The sequence below is a fragment of the Silene latifolia genome, unplaced genomic scaffold (genome assembly GCF_048544455.1).
Source record: "Silene latifolia isolate original U9 population unplaced genomic scaffold, ASM4854445v1 scaffold_96, whole genome shotgun sequence".
NCBI classification, from domain to species: Eukaryota; Viridiplantae; Streptophyta; class Magnoliopsida; order Caryophyllales; family Caryophyllaceae; genus Silene; species Silene latifolia.
In genome coordinates this window covers 137,162-157,001 of record NW_027413827.1, presented here as the reverse complement: position 1 = coordinate 157,001, position 19,840 = coordinate 137,162, and the positions used below count along the sequence as shown (strand labels likewise).

At 35.1% G+C, this 19,840-nt stretch overlaps 2 long non-coding RNA genes across 2 annotated transcripts; both read left to right on the top strand.

Annotated features, from left to right (window-relative positions):
• The first annotated feature begins 1,965 nt into the window (after positions 1-1,965).
• Positions 1,966-3,664, top strand: LOC141640673 (uncharacterized). Its single transcript, XR_012543111.1, has 2 exons — positions 1,966-2,055; positions 3,464-3,664. It is a non-coding gene; the product is annotated as an uncharacterized LOC141640673 (long non-coding RNA).
• Positions 3,665-8,361: 4,697 nt separating this feature from the next.
• Positions 8,362-10,002, top strand: LOC141640676 (uncharacterized). The gene is made up of 2 exons (XR_012543113.1): positions 8,362-8,451; positions 9,864-10,002. It is a non-coding gene; the product is annotated as an uncharacterized LOC141640676 (long non-coding RNA).
• The last annotated feature ends 9,838 nt before the right edge of the window (positions 10,003-19,840 follow it).

The window sequence follows — 19,840 nt, the reverse complement described above, 5'->3', positions numbered from 1 at the left end:
TCTATTTTGGCTTTTTGCAAAAGAAAATTTGAGAAGATTACCTTTTCTTTTGATTTTAACGTTGATCGGATGTTAGAACTCGTTATTAGAAACGTTTAATAACTTGTTCTACTCTTGTCGACGAGTGATTTTCGGTTTTAAATTTGTCTTTGACTTGGAAGGTTAGCGTTCTTGTGTGCACAACAAGAGCAATTTCGTTCCATGAATGAGACTTATACTTTTGAAAACTCTTCATTAATGTTTTCGAAAGTATTTTGATTTTTGATTTATACAAATGATTTGCCTTTGACCTTATCTTGGATTTGGAATGTGATGTTCTTGAATGCGCAACGAGAGCACTTCCGTTCCTTTGATGAGAATCGGTTCTGTCGGAAAATTTTATTTGAAACTTTTGAAAGTATTTTGATTCTTACGATAAATAACCTTTAAAATGTTTTGGTTACCGATTCCAATTCCAGTTTTATTTTTATAACCTTTCATTTATACTTTCAAGTTTCGAGGACGAAACTTTTTAAAAGATGGGGTGATTGTAACACCCCGTAAATTTGGACCGTTATTATATTTTAAAAGTAATATTTTAAATCAACTTTAATTTAATATTAATTTATTTGAAATAATAATAATTCGATAAAATATAATTTTATTTTATTTTGAAGTAATATAATTATTTTTGATATTTTGGAAATGTTTAAAAGTAATTTAAACTATATTTGAACCTTTTCTTTAATAAAAGGTTATTTCGATGAAAAGTCGTAAACATGGAATTTTCTATTTCTTACGGTCGTTGGGTAAATGAGTTAGGATATAGGGCATATGGGTACTTAATTTTCTAGTAAACTCGTGTTTAAAACCTTTAGCGTTTTCGAAAATCGCGTTTGACGAATAATTTGATTTTCCGTCAAAACGAATCAAAACCGGTTTAATTTAACTCGAAACGGTTTTAATAACTATCGAAGTTTCATAACGACGAAGAAACGTACGTATAATAAATAGCAGGCAGGCAGGCTGCTCCCTCATTTCTCACGCAACATTTCTTCTTCTCCCTTCCTTTTTCTTCTTTTTCGTCCTTTTCATTTTTTTTTAATTTTAAATTGATTCTGCCACTCCGTTTGTCATCCGTTATCAATGATTTTCGTTCCATAGTCTTCGCTTTCATCGTTCTGTCAATCTGTTGTAAGTAAAATTCATTTTCGTCATGTATTTTTACAAACCCATTTATATTTTCAACTTTATTTATTATAAGACGGTTGTATGTACTAAAATAGAGGCAGTGCCGGTAGAAGATTTGTTAGTCTGTTTTATAGTTGAGACGGTGTATAATTATATATAGGGATCCTTATGGATGTTAATTAGTCAGTTGTATAGTTGAGACGGTGTATACCGATATGTGGAGATGATTGAGACGGTGTATCGACCTCTAAGGATCATTTGGGATGCTAGCCGAGTAAGTGGTATATTTAAGATGGTGTATCTTGACATGTAGGGATCATTTTGGGATGCTATTTGGGATCTTGTTTAGTTGTGGTATTGTGCGATAAATTAGATTGTTTTTGAGTCCGCTTTGCAGTACTTTGGGACATTTTGGGATTTGTTTTGACTCGGTTTAGGATTTGGTTTAGGATTGATTGAACTCTGTTTTGGTACCGATTTTGTGCAGCCTTGATTGTTTTGGGACGATCGAAATGGAGGCCGTGTGGGCTGTTTTGGCCTCGGTTTTGGGAGCCGTGACAGTTTGGTTTGGGCTCGATTTTGGGACGGATAAAATGGTGCTTTATGGGACTGTTTCTAGGGCGTAAAAGTTGTGACAATTTTCTTGGTATGCCTGTCAAAAGGGAGGGTCATAATGGTTTATGAACATAAGACAGTAGCTAATGAATATGTTTACATGTTTTGATTTTAATTAATTTCCGTCTCATATTTTATATAACGATAATTCGTTAATATCGTCCCTTCACATAATTATTTTAGGTGACTCATATGTGGTTGAAGATGAAGAGTAATTTTGGGTTTTAGAAGCTTTCTCAAGTTTATTGCTTGTCTCTTTGCTAGCTTAAGGTAACTATTCCGAGTTACTCGACGAATTAATGTCACATTAGTAGTTAATGTTGTGCCTGTTGTTTGTTAAGTGTTTAGGTGATTGATAATGTGTTACTTTCGTTTTTCACATGATAGAAATTAGAAATAGCATGAGAATTATATTGTGATAAATTTTATGATTTGGGCCAAAGTAGGCAAAGACTCGAAGTGGGCAGATTGACCGAACGAGTTTGGTCAAACTAGGTTTAAACCGGTCAGCCTCGATTTGACCGATGACCCGTCGCGGGACTCGGGTCGAGGGTTTGTCTTTGAGGTAAGATTAGTTGTTATTGGAGGTTTTATGTTATGTCTTGATATTTGTAATTATCATTTCACATGTTGGTTGTTGGATGCTTTGGATGCCTTATGCTTGAGTCTTGTTTGCCTTTAGCCATTGTAGTTTATTCTCATGGACTATGATATTGATGGTTAGCTATAATTTGGTTATTGATGACATTGAGGATATGGTTGGATTGTCTATTTGAATAGACATTTATATAGCCTTTCACATGATAGAATGTTAGCATTTATGTTGGTAAGTTGGACTCTTTGCCCCTCTTATGGTTAATTGGGTATCCTACTTGTCTTGTGTGGTGTGGGCTAAAGTATTCAAGTGGGACTAGTGGGACTAGGTCCTAGGTGAGTATTTCGGCCTTCATCATAGATAGGTCATTATAGTCTTTGACGAGTGTATGTTCACCGCTTAATAGCCTCTGTGTTCCGACTTGGTGGGTTTATATCCAAGTTGGGGCATGACCTCGTTACTTATTTTGAGAGTAAGTGGTCAGCTTAAGTACTAGCCAACCCTTTAGTGGACTCCTTAGGGTACTCACATTGTTTTAAAAAAATTGTGGGTCTTGGGTGCGGTGGTGTGTATCCGCATGTCTAGGTCTGCGCAGATTTTAGGCTAGGGTTGTGTTGTGTCTTGGCCATGTTTTGATAGAACCTCCGAGCCAAGATACCGGTTCGATTACCTTCCCTACCTCGTGGTATAGACTCGAGATTCTGAGTGACTATTGACGGGACTAAGAACTTATGCTGTCTTTGATATATTGCCCTTTCTTGTTTGATGATTCTATGAATCATAGAAGGTGAGATGCAAGCCGGCTATGGTTGATAGAGTTTGGATTCCTGGATGTTATGTGATTCACATGATAGTGTAGTATGAGTCGGTCTAGTATTCACATGCTAGGACTATGTGTGGTTATATTGTTGTTCACATGATAAGCACGATTGTCTAGCATCTATATGCTAAGGCATTGTGTGATTCGTATTCATATTCTTATGTTTACATGTTATATTAATTATGACATTTCGTGGCTGGGAGGACTCAATGTTACTCCCCACTGACTGTGGCTTTCGTATTTGTATAAAATGCGAATGACAGGTAGGTGATGCATATATGGGGTACATGGACGAGCTAGCGAGCAAAGTAACCTTGGGACCTAGATTGGCTTATTTTATTGTGACCCTTAAACACTTTTTATGTCACATACATTTTAGGGACATATGTCTCCCTCTTTACATTTGGTTGTATAATTTGCTATTCGCGACTTTAGCGATGGTTATGTTGTGAAACTTCTAGTTAGACTTTGTATGTTTGACACCTTCCAATTTGGATATCTTTATAACAGGTTCAGGTTTTAAAAATTACAGGTTTTTACCCAAATGAACCTATTACAAACATATCCATGCAGTTTTATTCTAGAATTACGTGTTTATTTTTCCGCAATAAATGAGGGTGTCACAGTTGGTATCAGAGCATATTTGCTCCCGACGCACGTTTGTGCACCCCCAATATAAATAACTTGACCTTGAAATAATAAACTTGAGAGATGGGTAAGATGGGTAGACTTAGGACCTTATGTTGTAGTCTCTTTGTGTTTGCTCTTTGTTAGGTACTAACCTGTTTGTTGATTGTCATTTAATAATTGTTGCGTTCTTGGATCAATGACCGTGAGCTTATCTATAGCTAATGGAGTTATTACCCTTATTATAAAAAAAAATTTGAACTAAAGGTTTTGAAAATATTTTAATGTTTTTCACTGGTTTTAACGTCAATTAGTGTTAAAGCTTGTTATTGGAGACCTCTGATAATTAGTTTTATCATTTGTTGGTGTAAAAATGTATTTTTATGTCTTTGAATTGGAATATTGATGTTCTTGAGTGATCGCCAAGAGTATCTCTGTTCCATTGAAAGGACACTTATATTTTACGAAGATCAAGATTTAGTGTCTATTCCGAGGATTGAAGATTTGTTCAACCTTTGAAGAATGCTTCTACTTTCTTGAAGATGTTTCTCATTCTTTATGTACCTTGCCTTATTCTTAATCTCTTGGTGCTTATCCTCCTTCTAAACTCCCTTCTGTTTTACTTTAAAAGTCACTCTTGTATTTCCTAACTTGTCATTTGTTCCTTGCTTATCTTTCCTTAACGTCTTTTGATAATACTATTTCTTTCGAGAAATGTTGACCTTGGTTGGAAATTATGACCTTTGAAGGGATTGTTTGTGCTTGAACCTTTCCTGGTTTTGAGAGGATTTGATGTTGGAAAGACTTAGGTAGTGTGATGAGACATACTTGATGATTCTTATACCTATAGATCCTTGATAAAGTGAGTACGTTGGATTGGTGGATTTGGTGTGTCAAGTGTGAGTTGCATTGGTTACTAAGGTTATGGAACATGGCATTGTTGTTTATGTTTGGGATACTAGTGCTTAGTACTTGACTTAAAATGGATGAAACTGAATGGTGGGTTTGAGGATATAGGATTGACTAGGTAAGTCGAGTTGTGATTGGCTTCCATAATCACTTTGGACATGAGAGTTTGATAATGTGTATAACCATATGAGAAAAGCTAATGGTGGGATTATTAGTTGGTTTTAGTGAGTGATATTGATTACTACTTGAGGTATGGTATGAGAGTGAGAGTAAGCTACATTATTGGGAAGTTTTAGCACTTGTTTTAATAACTAGAAAGGGTAACGATATGGTTGACACCAATTGTTGGGTTAAAGAACATAGTCTCAATTTATGGTTTTATGAACTTTGAGGTGATGAAGTGTTGTTACAATTAAGACCTTGTTTCTTGGGAATTTGATGGTAAGTAAGTTTTAGGATGTCAAATTTGAAAGAATACTCCTTGGGATGTTGATGACCATAATGGATTGGTGATGTGATTTGGTATTAGTTGGCTCTTGAGAGTTCTTGAGTTGTGAGAGTCTTAGTATTGAGAAGAATTTGTTAACCCTATAGTTTTATAGACCTTGAGGTCGCATTGAGTACTTGAGATGATGGGATGATGTCGTAGCTGAGTGTAGTTCCGCTTTTGGGAATCCTTGATAAGTAAAAGGATAGAGAAACTTGAGATCCTATTGATTTTTCAGATTTTGGGGTTGGTATGTTACTACCTTGTTTTGAAATGAGAACCTTGTGGAATATTTGAGGAACTTTCTCTTGGAGTTTAGAGCTTGGTATTGGGATTCTTGATTGAAGGTTTATTTTTTTTTTAAGGAACCCATAGTTGACACTAGTTGGATACGAATATAACTTTGTCGGAAGCCTTGACCTTAGGCTTGTGAAAGTTGTTTCTGGATGTTTGAGGATTTGGAGCGATGAGATCACACTTATAGTGGAGTACCTTGTTTTAGGGAATAGATTAGGATGAGGTAACATAAGCGATTGAGGAAACCCTTGGGAGTGATGTGGTTATGAGTTTTGTTGTTAGGAAGTTTTCGGAACCGTTTTGAGTGATGTTGTTGTTTGAGATAAGAGTGTATGGCGTTCCCTTGTTGGCTAATTTCCCTTTCTCCTTGATCATAAGCGTTACCGTTCATACCTCATTTCCTCGCTTCATCTTTCTCCTCCTTTAAGTTTGACGCTTGTATCTTGTGAAACTCTATCTTTGACATCCTTGTAATTTTGACTTCAATTTCTACCCTATGAAATTCATTATAGCTCTCTTGTTGCTTAAGTCTGAGCTCTCTTAACATACTTTGTTTCTATGCTATCTAAGTTACTTTCCTTTTTGTACAACTTCTAAACTTTCAAGCTACCAGTTTCGATTCATTCTTAAAAGTTTATGTCACTTCTGCAAACCTAACCTATTTTTGAAGACTTGAAAATGAAAATTTGATTTAGTTCCCTATTCCTTCCTTGAATATAAACTCATTTATCGTAATTTTAATTATTAGACCCGAAATTTCTTTAAATTTTATCCAATTTCTATTAACCTTGATCTATTTATGACTTCTTTGTCAAAGTTTAATATTATATTTCCGGAATTTAACTCCCTTTTAGTTTAAAGGTGAAACCTTTATTTCTATTTTGGCTTTTTGCAAAAGAAAATTTGAGAAGATTACCTTTTCTTTTGATTTTAACGTTGATCGGATGTTAGAACTCGTTATTAGAAACGTTTAATAACTTGTTCTACTCTTGTCGACGAGTGATTTTCGGTTTTAAATTTGTCTTTGACTTGGAAGGTTAGCGTTCTTGTGTGCACAACAAGAGCAATTTCGTTCCATGAATGAGACTTATACTTTTGAAAACTCTTCATTAATGTTTTCGAAAGTATTTTGATTTTTGATTTATACAAATGATTTGCCTTTGACCTTATCTTGGATTTGGAATGTGATGTTCTTGAATGCGCAACGAGAGCACTTCCGTTCCTTTGATGAGAATCAGTTCATCGGAAAATTTTATTTGAAACTTTTGAAAGAATTTTGATTCTTACGATAAATAACCTTTAAAATGTTTTGGTTACCGATTCCAATTCCAGTTTTATTTTTATAACCTTTCATTTATACTTTCAAGTTTCGAGGACGAAACTTTTTAAAAGATGAGGTGATTGTAACACCCCGTAAATTTGGACCGTTATTATAATTTAAAAGTAATATTTTAAATCAACTTTAATTTAATATTAATTTATTTGAAATAATAATAATTCGATAAAATATAATTTTATTTTATTTTGAAGTAATATAATTATTTTTGATAGTTTGGAAATGTTTAAAAGTAATTTAAACTATATTTGAACCTTTTCTTTAATAAAAGGTTATTTCGATGAAAAGTCGTAAACATGGAATTTTCTATTTCTTACGGTCGTTGGGTAAATGAGTTAGGATATAGGGCATATGGGTACTTAATTTTCTAGTAAACTCGTGTTTAAAAACTTTAGCGTTTTCGAAAATCGCGTTTGACGAATAATTTGATTTTCCGTCAAAACGAATCAAAACCGGTTTAATTTAACTCGAAACGGTTTTAATAACTATCGAAGTTTCTTAACGACGAAGAAACGTACGTATAATAAATAGCAGGCAGGCAGGCTGCTCCCTCATTTCTCACGCAACATTTCTTCTTCTCCCTTCCTTTTTCTTCTTTTTCGTCCTTTTCATTTTTTTTAAATTTTAAATTGATTCTGCCACTCCGTTTGTCATCCGTTATCAATGATTTTCGTTCCATAGTGCTGCTTTCATCGTTCCTGTCAATCCGTTGTAAGTAAAATTCATTTTCGTCATGTATTTTTACAAACCCATTTATATTTTCAGCTTTATTTATTATAAGACGGTTGTATGTACTAAAATAGACGAGTGCGGTAGAAGATTTGTTAGTCTGTTTTATAGTTGAGACGGTGTATAATTATATATAGGGATCCTTATGGATGTTAATTAGTCAGTTGTATAGTTGAGACGGTGTATCCTGATATGTGGAGATGATTGAGACGGTGTATCCGACCTCTAAGGATCATTTGGGATGCTAGCCTTAAGTGGTATATTTAAGACGGTGTATCTTGACATGTAGGGATCGTTTTGGGATGCTATTTGGGATCTTGTTTAGTTGTGGTATTGTGCGAAGAAATTAGAATTTACATTTTTGAGTCCGCTTTGCAGTACTTTGGGACATTTTTGGGATTGTTTTGACTCGGTTTAGGACTGGTTTAGGATTGATTGAACTCTATTTTGGTACCAGTTTTGTGCAGCCTTGATTTGTTTTGGGACGATCGAAATGGAGGCCGTGTGGGCTGTTTTGGCCTCGGTTTTGGGAGCCGTGACAGGCTGTTTTGGGCTCGATTTTGGGACGGATAAAATGGTGCTTTATGGGACTGTTTCTAGGGCGTAAAAGTTGTGACAATTTTCTTGGTATGCCTGTCAAAAGGGAGGGTCATAATGGTTTATGAACATAAGACAGTAGCTAATGAATATGTTTACATGTTTTGATTTGAATTAATTTCCGTCTCATATTTTATATAACGATAATTCGTTAATATCGTCCCTTCACATAATTATTTTAGGTGACTCATATGTGGTTGAAGATGAAGAGTAATTTTGGGTTTTAGAAGCTTTCTCAAGTTTATTGCTTGTCTCTTTGCTAGCTTAAGGTAACTATTCCGAGTTACTCGACGAATTAATGTCACATTAGTAGTTAATGTTGTGCTGGTTGTTTGTTAAGTGTTTAGGTGATTGATAATGTGTTACTTTCGTTTTTCACATGATAGAAATTAGAAATAGCATGAGAATTATATTGTGATAAATTTTATGATTTGGGCCAAAGTAGGCAAAGACTCGAAAGTGGGCAGATTGACCGAACGAGTTTGGTCAAACTAGGTTTAAACCGGTCAGCCTCGATTTGACCGATGACCCGTCGCGGGACTCGGGTCGAGGGTTTGTCTTTGAGGTAAGATTGGTTGTTATTGGAGGTTTTATGTTATGCCTTGATATTTGTAATTATCATTTCACATGTTGGTTGTTGGATGCTTTGGATGCCTTATGCTTGAGTCTTGTTTGCCTTTAGCCATTGTAGTTTATTCTCATGGACTATGATATTGATGGTTAGCTATAATTTGGTTATTGATGACATTGAGGATATGGTTGGATTGTCTGCTGAATAGACATTTATATAGCCTTTCACATGATAGAATGTTAGCATTTATGTTGGTAAGTTGGACTCTTTGCCCCTCTTATGGTTAATTGGGTATCCTACTTGTCTTGTGTGGTGTGGGCTAAAGTATTCAAGCTGGGACTAGCTGGGACTAGGTCCTAGGTGAGTATTTCGGCCTTCATCATAGATAGGTCATTATAGTCTTTGACGAGTGTATGTTCACTGCTTAATAGCCTCTGTGTTCCTGACTTGGTGGGTTTATATCCAAGTTGGGGCATGACCTCGTTACTTATTTTGAGAGTAAGTGGTCAACTTAAGTACTAGCCAACCCTTTGGTGGACTCCTTAGGGTACTCACATTGTTTTAAAAAAATTGTGGGTCTTGGGTGCGGTGGTGTGTATCCGCATGTCTAGGTCTGCGCAGATTTTAGGCTAGGGTTGTGTTGTGTCTTGGCCATGTTTTGATAGAACCTCTGAGCCAAGATACCGGTTCGATTACCTTCCCTACCTCATGGTATAGACTCGAGTTACAGAGTGACTATTGACGGGACTAAGAACTTATGCCTGTCTTTGATATATTGCCCTTTCTTGTTTGATGATTCTATGAATCATAGAAGGTGAGATGCAAGCCGGCTATGGTTGATAGAGTTTGGATTCCTGGATGTTATGTGATTCACATGACAGTGTAGTATGAGTCGGTCTAGTATTCACATGCTAGGACATTGTGTGGTTATATTGTTGTTCACATGATAAGCACGATTGTCTAGCATCTATATGCTAACGCATTGTGTGATTCGTATTCATATTCTTATGTTTACATGTTATATTAATTATGATATTTCGTGGCTGGGAGGACTCAGAGTTACTCCCCACTGACTGTGGCTTTCGTATTTGTATAAAATGCGAATGACAGGTAGGTGATGCATATATGGGGTACATGGACGAGCTAGCGAGCAAAGTAACCTTGGGACCTAGATTGGCTTATTTTATTGTGACCCTTAAACACTTTTTATGTCACATACATTTTAGGGACATATGTCTCCCTCTTTACATTTGGTTGTATAAGTTGCTATTCGCGACTTTAGCGATGGTTATGTTGTGAAACTTCTAGTTAGACCTTGTATGTTTGACACCTTCCAATTTGGATATCTTTATAACAGGTTCAGGTTTTAAAAACTACAGGTTTTTACCCAAATGAACCTATTACAAACATATCCATGCAGTTTTATTCTAGAATTACGTGTTTATTTTTCCGCAATAAATGAGGGTGTCACATTTATATTAGTGGAAAATTTAAATGCCAGACAAATTTTATTATAGAAACTACCTCCAACTACAATGTAAAGATTCAATCATATTGTAATGAGAGTGAACTTGCGATACCATATCACACTCTTTTTTGTGCAGATAAAAAGTCATCACTTTATTGTTCTCCATTTTAACAAAGTAATAATACTTTGATTTTATAATCTGTAGGTTTTGATACCTTTTAAACATTCATTGAACATATTCAAAGAATTTCTCTTCTTAACTCATTAAGTGGATACCAAGTATCTACCTAGTTCGTCGGTAAAAAAGAAGAAGTAATAATGACCTTCTCAGATTGAAAATATATTCGACCATACACATTGAAGTGTAATTTGGTGAATAACTTATTCTATTCGCTATACTTTTCAAGAAAAGTCACGAAAACTTCTTGCTTTGAGTACAAGATTTGCACATTTCATGAGATTCACAATCAAATGGTGTAGAATACTAGTCAAAACTAGTTTTAATGCGACTTTCAAATGAGAAATAATTTGGGATCACCAACTCGAGTCTTACAATATATATATATATATATATATAAATATATATATATATATATATATATATATATATATATATATATATATATATATATATATATGACATTTATTTTTAGTTTGAATATAATAACCTTGATTTGTATGGTCTCACCATAAACTTAATCGTGGTATGTTAGGGCACAACGCTTGTTTTAATTGCATAATTGGGAAACCCTTTGCGTTTTATACGAAAACTTGAATTATATTCTTATTTAGAGTTGGTGTACATCATAACAATTATTGAGGTACATTTCTAAATACAAAACTAAAATGAGTACGCTGCAACATTCATATGTTCATGGATGAAATGACAACTACCCTAGTTCCATTCATGCAAATTTCTGAACTTATTTTTGCTAGTCGTCATACGATTATTCAATGATAGGATTCTAAGGATTTACAAAACCCTCGGATTGTGTTATGAACACATCCTCCTCTAAATACCCATTTAGAAAGGTGGTTTTGACATCCTTTTGCCATATTTCATAATCATGATATATGGCAATTTCTAACATGATTCACAAATTTGTATCAAATACTCATGATGTGATAATTGGCAAGAATGCAATGTAAATGTCATAGATATTCAAGAAGGAATATGTTGGAGTCACACGACCAACTTCCTAGATCTTTACTTATTTGGGGTTTGTCTCTATTTTAGTGTCTAACACCTTCTCTTTCTTACCTAGTTCTATCCTTAACGATTAAGATAGGTACTTACTTCTTATTGCTCCCACTGACTTCAAGAATTTCTACTTGATGAAGACTTATCTTCATATAAATTCCTAGTTAATCCTTCACAAGGGTTAACTCTATTGTGGTATTTGGTTAATCAAAATTTCCAACAAATCAATTTACCAATTTAACATTGTCATGTTCTTAACAACTTAAGTGCTTGATGACAAGTGTTTTAGGTTGAGCAATAAGACTTTTGAACCATGGATGCATAGAAGAATTATCAAAACATATTTTGACTAATCATTACCTCTAGTCATATTTCTTCACAAGAAATCATACATAGGTATGTTTGGAATTTAAGATGCTAATCTTATATGACATAGGACAATTCCTATGAAGTTCTATGGAATAGAACGATTCCTATGAAGTTCTATGGAATAGAACGATTCCTATGGAACTAGTCCATGCCTTATTTAATCGGTTTATTTGAAGATTTAGAAAGAGATTCTATTTGTCGTTAGTAATAGTGGTTTAGCGGAGACTCGTGTTACAATCGAATTGATATCGTATATTAATACGGGAAATAATAAAGAACAACATAAAAACAACAAAATAGTGGGAAAAGAAACATTCATCGTTAATATATGAAAACATTTTAGCATGTTTTAGCATTTATAAAATGACCTCCATACAATTATATAAATGATTCCGAGATCCATCTTTACACAAACATGGGCACGGGAAACCGATATATCCCATACTTGCATAAATTTGGTGAATTAACTCTTTAATTGATTCTACCTTAGAACTCTCGGTCGATGAATTTCATAAATTCCATCTCTAGCCCCGGAACATAAGACTAATCTTTATATCCCGTTGAGTCCAACCAAATTTCGCGTGTAATAACGTTTTATTACCCTACTTACCCAATGAAAAATGAAAGTACCCCGGGAAACCGAATCTACCCCAAATGTCAAAGGGATTCATGGGTCCTACTACTTGGTAAGGCTAATCTCAATTTTAAATATGTAAGAGGTCTTGTCGATTTATTATCTATCACTTTTATGTGAACTATATTAGTGAACTAACGATAATTATAATCGACACGGTCGAAAAAACGATATAAATATATATAAAAATGCATGTGATATTAATGGCGATTTGGCAATGCATGCAACATATAAAGAAGAATGCAAAGCAATAAATAAATTTCCTAGTATGGCCTTTCCTAAAATAGAAAATCTAATAATCTATTACAAATTCGGAAACCAACTCCTTTGGTCCCTAGAATCTTCATATGGCACGCCTTCCAAGAAAACTCCGTCTTGTCGAAACACCTTCCGAATGGCACCATCTTGAAGGAACTCCGGAATAACAAATACAATAAAATACATAAATATTCCTATTATACATTTTTAAAAATCAATCTAGCAAAAATAAAAGTGATACGAGATCACATTAAAATACAACCGAATCAATATCCCCTTACATTACGGGAAATATCGATTAAACTAAGGCCATACTAAGATAAAATTACATAATTCAAAATTATATAAATAAAATATGATATTCATCAATAAAAATTGCAGCATAAATATATGTGTCTAACATGCCAAATTAATGTGCCAAATTGCCCTACTTTCATCTTATATCCTATATAATCCGGTTTTATGGAAATGCGTGATAATAACTTATTAAAATCACAAATCAATACTTAAATCAAATTTAAGCCCAAGTTAATTATCCTAACCTACTTAGGACTCAAAAATTAATCTTCACTAAACATTTGACAATAATTCAACTTGGTTTTGTATTATTGCTTATCAAACTTCTCTTAAACATAACAATTATGAAATAATTCCCAATAAATCATAAAAATTTGAAAAAATTCGAAATCACAATTTTGTAAATTCTGGAATATTACCAAGATTCCAAAAACTCATTAAAAGTTGCCCACAAAATATTTATAATTCACTTCATTAATAAATCGTATAAATCATAACTTTTACCATTTAATTCCAAATTAAACATAAAAATTATGGAAAAATCAAAATCAAAATTTTGAACATTCTTGAAAAATTTCCAGAACCCGGAAATGGTAAAATTTCAACCAAAAATTTCGAATTAATTTTTATGATTAATAAAGTTGCCCTTTTATCGATTTTATCATATAAAAATCAATAAACATACCAAATCAATCAAAATTAATCATGCAACTTTAGATCTGATGTCCATATAATATACACAACATTAGGGAAAAATTTCATGTCATAAAATTCATTTTAGCTATTTTTGCTAAAAATAGTCACTATTTATATCATTTTAACCATTAAAATTATAAATCATGCATAATAAATCACATTTATCTCAAATTTTACATACAATCTGTAAAATATGCATGTGACAACATATTAAAATTTCGTGGCCTGTTATGAAGTTTAACTATTTTTAGTCATTCAACCTCCATTTATAGCATTTTTAACACATAAAAATCATAAATCATGCAATATTAATCACATTAATACGAAATTTTACATACAATAAGTAAAATATGCATGTGAGGTAATACTAAAATTTCATGGTCAGAATCGAAATGTAACTATTTTTAGTTAAAAAATGCCATTTTATTCATTGAAATGCAATTATTTCACTAAAAATCATTAAAATAAGCAATAATCATCCATAAATCATCAAAATGACCTAACTATATTTTAGGACCAGAATATATTATATGCAAAAAATTTCGTGGCTTTATCCTTATTAATCACAAATTTTTAGTTTTAATTAAGTTACATTTAACTCGGAAAAACCAAACCGATTATGCATGCAACACCAAAGCTCTTGATGCCAATTGAAAGTTTCATAAACCCCTTATTAAACTTATTTAATAGATTTTATAAATTACTCATTAATTTATCTCTTGGACCTAGTGCAGGCATAACAAATTTGACAAGATTAGGAAAAAACGGTTTTCTTACATTGAGGAGACGGATTCATGGGCACTAGATTTGGACTCCTTCCAAATCTAGATCTTAAGCTAGATAAGATATTAGGATGATTTTCCAAAAACCTTCAAGCATCCATAGTAGAATGCCTCCTCTTAGTTGCACCAAGACTAACCCAAAATCTCTACTAATATTAATTAGATATTAAGTAGAAATATTCTCTAGTTTTTACTCTAATATTACATACATTACTACACTAGTAATATGTAAGTACTACTACTCTTAATAATATTAGGAGTGATATTATATTGTGAGAAAGATAAGAGATCTTGTATGTGTACAAGTAAGTCACAAAAATGAGAACAAAAAGTGCTCTTAAAGAGCCCTCAAAACCGGCAATCACATGCCCAAGCAAGGAATCTTTTGTTATTGTTTTTACTTACTTGTAAGTATAGGTAAAGTGATGTAATATCATGAAATGATTATCTTTTATGTAAGATAATCATCATCACATGCATTGAGTGTGGTAGTAGTAAAGAATAATCCTTATTATTCCTACACAAAATCGGCTACCCTAGGCTTAATGGAGTCCATTTTGATTTTTGACATTTGTCCCACAAATGCTTATAAATCATGTGGTCAATTATCTTATATAATTAATTATTAATATGATTTTTTAGCAATTAAATATCACTATTAATCAAATAATATACACTCAACACTTAAGTAGTATACTACCATTATATCATTATACAATGGATCCCATAATTAATAGTTAGTTAAATTTATAACTCCTTGTGAATATAAATAACTAATTACCTCTACCTCAAAATATTCAAAAAACCCCAACTTATTTTAGTAAATTAGCATTTAATTCACTAAATCAAATCATATTTAATCATATTACAATAAGATATAAAATCCAACTCACATAAATAGGGGATTAATTAATCTGTATCAAATACAATTAATTAATTATCTATTTGGGTTTCATCCTTTAGGTGTGACCTTAAGGGATCAACCGATCACCACCGTCAAACGACAGTAATGTCAAACTCTAGTTAGCCAATCATTACCGATTAATGTTGATCAGTTGACTATATATATTAAATCATCCCTTTACGTATTCTTATTATGAGATTTGATTATGTGATCGCACTATTGTTGAGGACACATACTCCAACAGTTCACCTCGTAATGCGTCATTTCTGCATTAAAACATAAAGTAGCGGCAGTATCGACAATTCACTATAAAAGGCATATAAATGATATAAAAGGCACGAAAACGGTATATAAAACATCATGAAAGGAGTTATAAAAGTGTATATAAAAGTGATACATCATCTACACTCTTCCACGATTCCAAAACATCCTTCCAATCCAAGTTTCGTTGAGAAACGAGTTCACAAATCAAGTTTGAAAAACATCCCTTTTTTCAAAGAAAAAACGTGATTGCAAAACAGTTTGTATTCGCCGACGACGGCCCCTCGAGACAAGATCTACTATCGATTACAACACAAGACTTTGTCAACAATACATGAATGTTGAGGGTGCATAATAATCCCTCTTTTCTCTCTTTTATTTTGTTTGTTTACATTTTTTATGTTATTTTTCGCTTGTATAAGATCGTCTTACACTAACTAAATGAAACATAGTGTAGTATGAGTATGAGTTAAAGTACCATTCCGACACCCGCGTTGACTCGAGTTTAAAAGGCTTAATTCGTTTGAAGTGATCGATATGCCTCGCTTGTTTACATATCCTCGTGTCATAAGAGGGCAATTGATAAAGATGAGTTTATTTCAATTCGTGAAACGGTCTTTTTAATCCTTTGTTTAGTCACGTTTTTTTCCTCGGCCATTTGCCCTTTTTTCGATTTCTTTTAACAACAATCATGACACGATTTTCGAGGTAAGACTTGCTAAATGACATGTTTAAATCAACGATTTATTTTAACTTGTTAAATCTCCAATTCATTAGACATTTTAGGACATAAAATGAACTAACTTGTAAATGAAATTTACAATTTATCTAATCTAAAGTGAATCCATCTTTCTGACACCCTATTTCTCTCTAGTACGGAATTGCGTGCATATCACCTTTCCGTCGACACTCGATGACAAACTCGACTAAAATGGACACTTTTGGACCGAGTGGTGCCTTGGGAATCATGCTGAAGTGACACGGTTTTTGCTCTTCTTTCTGTAATACACCGTATTTATAAGTCTTGGGGTACTCTATCGAGTAGCCCTTACTCTATCGAGTAAGGGCAAGTTGCGAAATAAAATAGTTTCTGACCTGTTGGGTACTCGATCGAGTAGCTGGGGCACTCGATCGAGTAAGGGGGTACTCGATCGAGTGCCTTGGGTACTCGATCGAGTGTCCGGTTTTACGGGGAGTTTTCTCGGGTTTTGTTAATTATGCGATTAGGGTATTTAAGTATCGTCGTCATTGTTTTAAATCACTTTTACAAAACCTAAAACCCTGTTTAAGAGAGAAAGCAACAAGTTCATCTTCCTAATCGCATTCTTAGCAATTCCCGGAGTTCAGACGGTCAGTTCTTGTCGTTATTCGTATCGTTGAGTTCCTTGCGTCGAGGGTAAGATCTACGTACCCTTTTTATTGTTTTTCCCTTGATTTGGTTAAACCCTAATTTAGTGATTGGGGGTTTTTATGTGTAGTATGTGATGTGTAGCCTCTATGTGTTATATGATAGGAGGAGGGTTCATAGAAGAGGCTTTTTGACTCAAAGAAGAGAGACCGTCGATTGTGTGCATACCAGGTAGGATTTCCTACTCAGTATTAGTCCCATAATGGGATATTGGTTGATGTGTTGTATTTGGTTGTTTGATATAATAATTGTATTGTGCTTGTGGTTGTGATTCTTTGTTGATGGTTCGCGAGGCGTGGCCTCTCTACCGAGTGGGGTCACTTGCGGGAGTGACTTCACGCCCTAGTTTCGCCCTTCGTTGAACCCGCCACGAAAGGGGATGTGCACATTAATGGACAGGGTTATCGCTCACTATGTGGAGTGGGGATTTGGTGGGTACGGCTGCGGTCCCCCATGGCGGTGGTGGGTCCGGTGGACGGTCGGTATTGAGATGATGGGAATTGGTTGGTGTGTGTGTGTGTGTGTGTGTGATTAAAGCATCTGTGTATCTTATTGTTGTTATACATATTGATTGTGTGATTAGTATCGACCCGGTGTTGTTTTGTAAACTGCGGTGATCCATTCGGGGATGGTGAGCAGATATTGAGCGGTATTGAGATGAGTCCGGGATAGTGGGATGCCACGACATGATGATAGGAGTCTTCCGCTATAGCCTTTAGTTTATTTACATTTCAGTTAGAACAGTCATTTTGAGATAATGTATCGTACTTTTGGTTTGGTTTTGAGGATTGTAACTATTCGCTAAATTATTTATAATAAACGTTGTTTCTTTATTGTTGTTTGATTATCATTGCCTCGGGTAACCGAGATGGTAATGTCTTCATACCTGAGTGGTCCTGGTAAGGCACTTGGAGTATGGGGGTGTTACAAATGGTATCAGAGCGACGATCCTGAAACCTGTAACCAATGAGCCTAATGAACATAGAGAGTCAATTAAAATGAACCCGGGGTAAAAGTTGTAGGAGCTAGTGCAAAGGCTTGGGAGACGTCCTAAAGTCGCAGGGGTCGCCCTACAACTTTGAACCGGTCACATGGGGGAAGTGTTTATCGAGTCGTATGTGTGTTTGGTTAACTTGTGTACGGATGTGGTGAAATGTGTTAATTGTTGGGTGTTGAAGTAGGAAGTTGAGCATGTGAAAGAAAATGGTGATATGTGGGAATTTGTTGATGAAATGATAACATGTTGGATGATTTACAATGTGGCATTTAATAATATGATGAAATGATTTCATAGATAGTAGAAAAGATGCGTAGCATGTTTATTATGATATAATGTGGTTCATAAAGTTTAGCATGTTAGCATATGACGTAACATGCGGGTAGCTCTTACGAATTAGTGTTACTCGATCGAGTGGGACTGACTCGATCGGGTGGGTTTTTGGCGATTTTGAGTCCAGAATCGAGTTTTGGGGCACTCGATCGAGTAGCCTAGATACTCGATCGAGTAGGTAAGAGATCAGAAGGTCTGTTTGGGGTCTGAAGTTTGGGTACTCGATCGAGTACGTGGGGCACTCGATCGAGTAGCCCGTTACTCGATCGAGTGTGTTTGGGAACTCGATCGAGTGGGTTCTGGGTGGCGTGTTTTCGTGTTTTGAGGTTTAGTACGTATGTTCATATCTACCCTTTCTTATATATGTATAGTTTCAAGATGCCGCCCAAGAGAACTGCTTTGTATGCGAGAGCTGAGCTTATGACCGTGGATGACATCGTTAAGATGTTAGAGCACCAGGATGCTCTCACTGAGACCCTAAAGAAAGTGAATGAGGACAAGAATAAGGATAAGGAGAAGGAGGTTGATCATTCAAAAATCAGCCTTTACATTGCGAGGTTTAACCCGAAAGAATACAAGGGGGTTGGGGAACCTAACCTTCTTGATAGTTGGCTGAGAGAGATGGAGAACATCTTAGACTTGGTTCATTGTCCTGATGAGATGAGAGTGGAACAGGCCGCGTTCTATCTGAGGGAGGCAGCAGGCAAGTGGTGGGATTCAGTGAAAGTGAGTGCTAAGGAGATATATACAAACCAAGGCTTACCCGCTATACCTTGGGAAGAGTTTCGTAAATTTTGTGAGGAAGAAGTTTGTACCGGAACATGTGAGGAGTAAGATGAGAGAAGAGTTTGATGGTTTTAAGATGACTGTTGAGATGTCTGTGGCTGAGTACTATACGCTGTTCAATGAGAAGTCGAGGTATGCTGAGGATATGGGTTTGAGTGAGGAGAATCTGGCATTGAGGTTTGAGAGGGGGTTGACCCCTAAGATTATGGATAAGTTACCCGTGGGAATCCTTACAGATGTTAAGGAAGCTTATGAGAGAGCTGGGAGAGCGGAGAGGTTGGTGGAGATGGCTCAGGAGAGGTTAGGTGGTGAGAAGAGGAAGTCTGAGAGTGAGGGTGGTGGCCAATCGAATCACAAGAAAGGCAACCACAATCAGTCTAAGGGATTTTCTTACGTATGCGGGTTCGATCTTTGGGGCTTCCTTTGGGCGTGGCCGTGGGAGTGTGAGTAATAGTTGGGGAGTTACTGCTATAGTTTGTGGTGGTGTAGGCCACAAGAGACACGAGTGCACAAGTGCACCGGGATCTTTCCGAGACTGCGAGCTTCGCGAGCAAAGCACCGGGCTGGATCATGGCCAAACCGGGGGAGTCAGAGTTACCAGAGTGGAGGCAACCGCAACGGCGGTAATTCTTATCAGAAAACACGAGCGAACAACAACAACAACAATCAAGGGTCGGGTGCTAAGCCGACCGC